The sequence below is a fragment of the Priapulus caudatus genome, unplaced genomic scaffold (assembly GCF_000485595.1).
Source record: "Priapulus caudatus unplaced genomic scaffold, Priapulus_caudatus-5.0.1 Scaffold691, whole genome shotgun sequence".
Lineage (NCBI taxonomy): Eukaryota > Metazoa > Priapulida > Priapulimorpha > Priapulimorphida > Priapulidae > Priapulus > Priapulus caudatus.
Window position 1 is genome coordinate 119,244 of NW_014577752.1, and position 9,815 is coordinate 129,058.

Below are 9,815 nucleotides of genomic sequence, written 5' to 3' on the forward strand. Positions count from 1 at the left end.
GAGCAATAAAGTATATAAAGGTATAATCGGATAATTTTATTTATGATCACAAGATCAAGACACGAGATCACGCACACTCGATAAAAAACTACCTCCTCGACAATCAACCTAAGGTACAATTACTACGTCATTAAATATAAAATGTGTTAATTAAATTTTAATTAAAATTAATGGGGAACATGTTAAACATTTCCGCATTGAAATCGATTCAAGCTGCTACGCGGTATGAATCAGTAAATGCACGACAATCTTTCGCTCGCTGTTAATAAATATTACAACCGCATTATTTGTCATCATGTTCATCACAACTGCTAATGCTGTTAACTAAGTAAACAAGTATGAATGTATGTATAAACTAGTAGGTAAACTCTAAAGAAACCTAGGATCCATACATAAATACATTGCATCTTTGCAATGAAGTACGTACAAGCACCACGCGAATATCATATCACCATGCCTTAAATATATCTTTTTTTAGGTAAACTCAAAAATTAATTATATTTATGACATCACCATGCCACAAAATTTTAGGTAAACTAAAAAATTATCATATTTGTGATATCACCATTGGCTTACATAAACTTTTAGTTTTACTAAATAAATTTCGTGTTCTCATAAAACACTATTTAGATCAACAGCATTGATCAAATAACAAATACAGACGTGATCATGTGGTAATGATAGATGCATTAGTTGACAGAGAAGAGCAGACAGTATTCACAGCTGATCACGAGTCTACGACTCTACGTTCACAATTGTCGCGACAGCAGCCGAAAGGCACGCGGAAGATTTCACGCCGTGACGTCACGGTTGAAGACAAATGGAAAGCGACGCTCTATCCATCTCTGAGGGAATGAACGGGAAGAGGAGGAAACGTAGGAAGATAGGGAATTACGGGAAGAACAATCACACTTTAACGACGTCGAAATCGCATCGAAATTCCTTTATATCACGATGCAACGACGCTGCAGTACACGCTGGACGCTGGACGCGCGTATACATGGTACCAAGAGTACAAAATAGATTATTACATACTCTATTATGTACTCTTGATGGTACGTCGTACCTCGGAACATTACTCACAGAACATACACACGCTCACGGAAGATTAAAGCACCACTCTCGCATCCTTCACGTTACATGAAAATCTCGTTCTGTCTTACACGTAACAATAGATGCATGTGATCGCTCATGCACACATTTGTGCACGCATCGTCTCAGAGACAAACTACTACTACTAGTACCAATATACAATATATCATTACCTAACACGTCAGGCCCTCATCGCTAGTGCACGCTCTCAGAATCCATCTAGATTCTTAAACCTGCATATATAACAGGAGTAGATAATAGGGACTACTACCTGTAACCTACCTATTATCTACTCCTGATATATATAATATATATATATAAGTATCACTCAAGGGAAACCCCAAAAGTGTCCCTTTGTAGCCAAGTGTCTGTTATAGAATTTTAGAGGCGGGTTTCGTTGCGTAAGTGCCACTGATAGAAAGTACAGAATTCCAATTACAGACATTATATCAGGAGTCTATCAATATTGATAGACTCCTGATTATATATTACATTACGGTCGGTTCTCTACGAGTGTCTGCGCCAACGCAGCTTTCCCTGCACTATTACAGAGTTCATCCTGAGCTTCTTCCCGGCTGAAATTTCTCCCCCGTTTTCTTTGAGCATCCTCCGAGGTTTTTTTCGAAGGTCTTTCTTCCGCACTACGGGGCTGTAAGGGGATTCGCTAGACTACGTGTTCATGTTACGCATCAGAGTGACTCAGTATCACGCCCGGCACGTCGGAGAGAACGCAGAGCCGTCACGGAGCGCACCACGTTTATTCCGTATTTCTGCCAAGTTTCTTCCGTGCTTCCTCCCTGTTTTCTCCAAGCTTTCTCCCTCTTTCTTTCTCGTTTCCTCCGTGTTTTCTCCGTGTTTTCTCCGAGCTTTCTCCCCGTTTCCTCCGAGCTTTCTTCGAGTTTTCTCCTAGCTTCCTCCGTGCGGTCATCGTGCGTCGAACAGAGACGCGTCGTAAGGCAGGTAGCCGCGACACGCCGCGCTCCCGCACTGACACGGCTTCAGCGGCGCCGCATCAACCGCCGGTTCGCACACAGGTGGCGCCACCACCCGACCTCGACGCTCCGGCTCGCGCCTCGGCCGCACGCCGTCCTCTGTAGGTGGCGCCACCGCCCAACCTCGACGCTCCGGCTCGCGCCTCGGCCGCACACCGTCTTCCGTAGGTGGCGCCGTCGCTTCCGCAGGCGGCGCCAGCGCGTCTGAGGGCAGCCGGACGCCGGCGTAGTCGTAGGTGAGTTCCTCGCCCGGGAGTATCGTCGCGCCGGCGAACAGGGCGAGGCGGGGGACGGGGGTGTGCGAGCGCACCGCCACCATGTACAGGTTAGGATCGCACGAGTGATTCACGAAGCGACCGACGTTGCCGCGCGACGACGGATCCACGTACGTCGCCGCGGCGGCGCCCCCTACGTGCTCCCGCAGCGCGAGCACGTAGTTGTCATCGAGGGGGCGCCGGCGGGCGATGCGCGCGCCCGCCTCCGCTCGAGTCAGCACCTCGCCCGCGTACTCGCACACGAACGCGTGCGCGGGGATCTCCGCCAGAGGGCGCACGCCGAGTCCTCGTCGCCGCGTCGCGAACACCTCCAGGGGGCGCCGCGGGCCGCGCTGCACGACGCGATTCGGGCAGACGTCCGGAGGGCACCGGCACGCGCGGCGACACTCGAATATCGGAGTCTGCGTTCCCTCGTCGTCGTCGCCGCCGCCGCCAAGCACGGCCGCGCAGCGCAGACGCCCGTCCGTGTACGCGGCGCCGTACCGCGCGACGCACGGGCACGAGGGGGCGCCACCGTCGCGCGAGGGGGCGCCGCAGTCGTCGCAGTCGCAGCCGGCGTATTCCGTCTCGAAGTCTGCGACGTCTGTGCCAGGTCCGGGGATGTTGCACGGCACGTACTGAAGAGCAAGAAAAACAACAACGGTTCTCTTCAATGACTCCAAACCCACGGATAATCGGATTCGATAATCGGATTCGATAATCGGATCGATAATCAAAAGTCTATAATCGATGCTTGGACGTCGATCGTCCCTCGTCCGTGCAACCGGAGACCGCGTGCGTCACTCACGCATGCGGGCATGAAGTTTCTACATCATGTGTACAGAGTTCATGTCACAGCGTTATCTGCGATATGAGGCGCACGCATCGTCGTCGGGACGTCGGCCGTACAACTAAATCTCGCGCCAAGGCTTTCCGGGAACATGTAGCGCATAACGTGCGCTTCTTCGACCGGCGCACGCCAACGATCTCTCGCGATTACGCAGAGTTTTCGTAGCAGTAATTTCGTATTTTCGTTCCTCGTCGTCGAGGCGGGATCGCCAATTAAAGTTAACGATTCTCCGCACGTATAAGGCAGCAAGTATTGGGCAATTTTCTCAGCAAGTATGAGGCAGGTCAGCATGTGCAAGACAGTTCAGCAGATGGTAGACAGGTTGTGTGAAGCAGAGACGTGCACGAGCCGCCTCCACGGGATACGAACTCACTGTGCTAGCCCACGAAGGTTCTATCAGCTGATCATTCGATGGCATAGAGTTGAGACTAGCATGGCGACTAGCCAACCAGCTAACACAGTGTTGATGATGGTACTCTTTGTTTGGTTCCTCTATGTCTGTAAGGCTGAAAACCGGCTTTGGCAGGTCAGCGTGTAGTAGACAACCCAGCATGGTAGTACACATGTCAACATGTAGCAGAATGGTGAGCTTGTAATAGACATGTTAGCATGGTAGTACACATCTCAACACGTACTAGAATGGTCGCCATGTAGTAGAATGGTAAGCTTGTAATAGACATGTCAGCATGGTAATAGAATGGTAAGTGCAGACTCCACCGCAGCACGTCGTGCGTATCTCCACCCACGCCGCGCAAACCCTCCCTTCATCACAAGTCGTCGAGGCCTACGTATCGCTGCAGCAGCAGCGGCAGCGGAAGCTCCGTCGTCGTCGCCGCGGCGCCCCGTGACCTCTGACCCAGCACTCGCCTGATCGTGAGCTGGCACTTCTGCTGGAGGGACTGCGGGCGTCGCGCCGCGGCGACGAGCCACGCGGCAAAATCCTCGTCCCGCGCGACGCTCGCGGGTAGCCGCCGCTCCCGCAGCCACGCCTCGCGGTTAGGGTCGCAGCCGGCCGCCGCTAGCGCCCTCACCGTGCCGCGCACGCGCGCCGCGTCCTGCACCTCCGCGTGCACGGCCGCGTGCAGCGGGGAACGCCCCGCGGCGAACGCCCCGCCGTCCGTGCGACACCCGGCGCGCGCCAGCGCCGCCACGAGCGCCGGGTTCGCGTTGGTGGCGCCCTCGTACAGCGGCGAGCGTCCCTTCGCGTCGGCGGCGTCGACGTCGCATCCCGCGGCTAGCAGCATCTCCGCGATGGCGACGTCGTCGTGGCGACAGGCGAGGCAGAGCGGGGTGCAGCCGGCGTAGTCGCAGCAGTCCACGTCGACGCCCTCCTTGATGCACAGCTTCACGATGTCGACGCGGTGCGTCTGCGCAGCGCAGTTGATGACGCTCATCGCCACCAGGGGGCACCGATGTCGCTCGAGACGAATTTCGCTTGACGAAGTTCGGCCGGGAGGTTCCAACTCCGGTCGCGCGGAGAAAAAACCGACTGAGCGCGTCCGACGAAACTCGCGAACGACGAGGGAACGCTTATCTATGACGATCTATACGCGTTCGCAACCACCTTGCCGTCCGCCTACCTGTCCGTCGGTCCCCAGGTAACGAGGTAACGAGGATTCTCTTCCGCACTTCTAAAAATCACCGCTGCATATAGGTTCGCGCACGGATACTCTCTCTGCATGCGTGTTCCTGCTGTGCATAGAATACGGACACCAGAGCTTGGCAACCCTGATCGATCCCTCTGTTGGTGCGTGTAGAAAGAGTGCCGCTGTGGCAATGAAAGCGCGACAGCATGTGACCGTAGCGTGATCCGAGACCGGCCGAAACCGATGTGTGAACCAACGACTCCCAGTACCTCGCTCGCTTGCAGTCACAACAGCTGATAGTGATAATGATGCGATAGCGCGTGCTACCCCCTAGCGATACGTTACGCACCGCTCGCTACACATAATGTGATACGACTGCAACCTTTGCAAACATCAAAGCAGATAGCGATAAAGTAAGATAGTGAGCGGTTAAAGAACTTGTCTGGACGCGCCCGAGTGCATGTATTGTCTATGTAGGTCGATACTTCTAGTGAGGACTTAAGCTTTTAGCCAGCTAGTTCGTTCGCGTTGATCGAAATAGCATCACAAACGGCTGTTGATCCGGATGACACCGTCGATAGGAAGTGTATGGGGTCTCTAGACGCGCCTTTTACATGCGAGCGATCTAGGCGATGTGTTGTCGTTGTCGTTCCTCTCATTGTAAACAGAAGTTGGTGCGATCGAAGGCCGGTCAACGGCCAGGAAGACGTTCGAAAACTGCACAATGCAATTTGGGTGTACGCCAAAGTTCCGATTTAAAAATGGCTTGCTGGTAGTTAACGTACGATTTACGTATGATGCGGCTCCTTTTCTTCCTCGCTCACCGCAGGAACATGATAAAAGAGAGCACTAGGCCTACTTGTAGTTGTACCCCCACATAACACTTCATTTAATGGTCTATATAAGCATTGCAGATACATCCGTCTAGCACCACGCGAACGATTATTGCACTAGCATCAGCTGGCTGGTACAGTACATCATGTACGCCACCACCCTAACTGGTATCACTGGTAGGCTGTGGACTGCGGGTCATGCAACAACTGCACACAAGTGACTGCGTACTAACAGTAACAGCAGCACATCGCAGCGAAAAGCCGACCGATGCACAGAGTTAGGATAGCAAGTACCCGTCGGAAACAAACACTCAACACAGAGCTCCTCTCACCCCTCCACCTTCGCCTAGGCGGGAGTACACGCCCGTCCGCATACCATCAACTAACCATACAGCCTCCGCCTCGCTCGTCTAGCCTCTAGCGCGATCGACTGACACTCGCGTCGTTTCAAACCGCGTGAGAGAGGATGCGCAACCCGGAGCGATGAGACGCGTGCCAGTCTAGGTTCTGAGTACCGCTACTCGCTTAGCAACAGCGCGGCACGTGATAGCTGCATGGCATTGACATTCGACCGCTGAGCGACCCTCGCTAGCGCTGCACGCCTAGCCGCAGCCGCACGGTGGCAGCACCGACAGTGACTACGTCGGCTGCGTTTATTACCTGCTACTGCTAGTGTTGCTATGAAGATCGGGTTTTTGATGTACTATTACTATAGTATTAGAAATGTATTAACGCAACCTCGTTACCAAGTAAATACTAGTCTTGAATGTCCAAGGGACTATATTTTTAAACGGCAATGGAAGAAGACATGCCAAGTTGATCCGATTACAATTAATAGATCAACACTGCAGATCACATTCACAGAAGAAAAAGCCTCGAATTTGGAATTTACCAAAGAGGAAGGGAGAGCATTCCAATACGGAATGACAGAGACAAAGTAGCTGGGATGATCCGTCGAAGATTTTGCTTTAGCAATGTACTAAAGTGAATAAACCACAGTTACTCGGCCCTCCACGTCCCACCGTGATTAGCGTGAGAGCGTGAGATTTGGTCAAAATGCGTGAGTCTCACGGTCAATGCGTGAGAGTTGGCAGCCCTGGTTTTGGTTACGCGAATATAGGTACTTATTATAGGTAAAGACAAGCGATATATGCTACAAACCTGCACCATTACACCTCCGATGAACCAGCCGAGTCACAGAGGAAGTCTGCACAGGTGCAGTGAATAGGACAGAACTACTGATGAACATGCTCTTCCGAGAAAAGCCTACTGTAGTTGTGAACGATGCCACAAGCGATACACGGATATATATAATATATATATATCAGGGTTCTGCTCACGGTGGGCGGCGGTGGGCGGGTGTGCCCGGCACTCGCGGTTGCCGCCCGGCACTAATTTTTGATATAAAAAATAAATAAAAAAATAAAAAAAGTCTGATATATGGGCTTTTCATTGCTCAGAATGCAGGAAATTGAGTTTCAGACTATCAAAAATCAAAAATTTTCAGAAGGGGCATGTCCCCGGACCCCCCTAGATTGGCTTCGCGCCTACGGCGTTTGCATCTGGCTGCACCCGGCACTAAAAAATCCTGGGCAGAACCCTGATATATATATATATATATTATACCTAATTCATTAGGTCCTGGGTATGACTTTAAACTGCATCCAATTGTGGAGTTTCAACGTGGGAGAATGAGGTTACCCTTTGGCACAACTACCTCCAGGTCACCCTTGAGCAAGGTGTAGTACCCGTTAGGCTGTTAGCTCTCCCCGAGACCTTGAAATATCGGGTTGGCGGCCGGCAGAGATAAGTCTGCCACATGGGTAGGAGGGACCCTTTAACGTTGGCCCTCCTCACTGCCTTGTGGGACATCTTTGGGAGAAGTGAAGGCTATGGAATAAAATCCAGACAAAAAATCCGGAGTGGAGCCCCTAAGGCGGCTGGATGTCGGAACTCGGCATCCTTCCGGCAACTCCTGCAACCCAGCTGATGCCAAATGTATTGCACGTACTGCTCGCCTTTGGATCACACCAGCGAGGTCGAGAGGGGGATGCTGATCGTAGGGTCAGGTGTGAAAAGAAGCAATAGGAAGAGGGGATGAGCAGTGGGCAGAGAAAAGAGCACCCAGGAAACGAGGAAGTTCAGTGAAAAAAATACACGGGGGCTCGGGGCGATTTAGCCCCCGAAATGCCAAAAAAAGCACCCTTAAATTTGCATAGAGTTCAATGCAAACCAAATGTTATAGTGCTATTTTCATGCACGCGAGCTTGAAAAGTAGCCCCCGAAAAATAAATTTTTTCCCTGTGAGGAACAGTTATCTCCATCGCACCTTGATCAGGTGTTTAAATTTGTGGGACAGACATGAGTATAGGGGGAAAAACCAAGTGAGTAAGCACTTCTTAATTGATGAATGGGAACTAACAAAGTGATGGCAGCACATTCGTGAGGCTCATAGGGTCTATGTCCCCCAGGGTACTGCCGGAACGTACCCTGGGTACGGTCCGGTATACCGGAACGTACCCTGTTAACTATTTGATATGGTCAGGGTTAGGGTTAGGGAGTAGGCGTAGGCGACTCCCTAGACTCGTTAGTGGAGTAGGAGAGGTACGGTCCGGCATATTAGATAGTACCAGGGTACGTTCCGGCAGTAACCTGGGGGAGATAGACCCTCTCAGCGGCAGTGGGTGGGAGGGTGTATGAACAACCTCCAATATCATTTGTTGAACTGTTTCCTACTCAGCCCGTGACCGAAAAAACATGTTGTTGCCAATTTAAGTCTTGCATGCTTACCTCAAAATTAGAAAAGTGCTTCCAATCTACTGCTGGATCAACTGATATCACAACCGGTTCAAGACCTTGACTCATGTCCATAGAAGTCTTTGCAGATGGACTTCAGTAGAGTTGTCAGAGGCAGTCAATACAACGAGCGGTCGCGGTGTTGTCTTCAATCATCACTGCCACGCTTCCAGTGTTTGGAAATCTAAATATAACACGTACGCGTTACAAATGCAATGATAATGAAGCATATATATGGTGCTGACATTGACAGCATCAGTGTACAATAACAGTGACAGCAATATGACTGTGCCAACTACACTGTTCAGTTCACATTGTATACATACAATGCTTTGTGGTTATACTAGCATGCACAGCTGTGAAACGTATATAACATCGATAAACATGGTTTCCCATCGAGACCAATTGTATATCGAATTGTGTCATAAATTGAGGACAGACTCGATCGTTGCATTGGCGCATCTATGAATTTTCTGTGAAAGCTTTGACGCATGCAATTTCATACCCTATCCTATCTGACTAATCTCATTAGAACATCCTAATGTTAATTTTCACGACAGCAGTTCCTTCTCTTGTTGGAAGCCGAATTAGTGACATAGTGCAGTTTGTCTGAAGTTTCGCAGGAGTGGTATGACTGCATGAGAGTTTGGTGGAAATACCATAGCTCTAGTACTATAGCCCTTGTTCGCTGCAGGCCTGTGGCGAACAACAGCCATAGTACTAGAGCTAGAAATACATTAGCTAATTTATTTATTAATTTAAAGACGGTACATTTGTAACAGATAATATATGTCAACATTGCGAGCTCCTCGCCGTGAACAGCTCATGCAATAGCTAGCTCACAAACTATTGCCCTTGTTGGCTGTACCAGACAGCGGACTACCGCGATCCTATGCAATACAGGGCTTAAACCGACCAGGCTCTCCGACTGTTACACGTCGTAGGAGCCTGACACCCTTCCATACGAAATGCCTGGTTGCTTGAAAACAATGGATGTTCTTATGTCTCTTTTTGTACGCGAAAATTCACGAACTTTCGCTACGTATTATGGGATATCTATTGGAAAATGGCGGCGTTTGTTTGGAGTTTCATCTTATCAATTCTAATAATTACTCGCTGACACGTAAATACATGCTCATGCAGTGATAGCGCACATATAATAAAGGCCGTGGCTACGCGACCGGTTCCGGACGAGGAGACGCTACGCTACGCGTCCGGACATCCATCTCACACAGTGAGCTTGCGACACGTACACGCATGATTGCGCAATGGGACACTCTGCTAATTGCCGTGTGTGTGAGAGAGAGAGAGAGAGAGAATGGGAATGTGTATGTGTGTGTGTATGCGTGAGAGAGAGAGAGAGTGAATGGGAATGTGTATGTGTGTGTGTATGCGTGAGAGAGAGAGAGAGA

At 50.5% G+C, this 9,815-nt stretch overlaps 1 protein-coding gene across 2 annotated transcripts in view; it reads right to left on the reverse strand.

Annotated features, from left to right (window-relative positions):
* Positions 1-9,815, reverse strand: part of LOC106812833 (U8 snoRNA-decapping enzyme-like) — a 20,968-nt gene that overhangs the window by 9,061 nt on the left and 2,092 nt on the right. For both annotated transcript variants that reach the window (XM_014816815.1, XM_014816814.1), the window contains exon 2: positions 8,398-8,587. The gene's annotated coding sequence lies outside the window, so the exon portion shown is untranslated. The remainder of the gene's footprint in view (positions 1-8,397; positions 8,588-9,815) is intronic.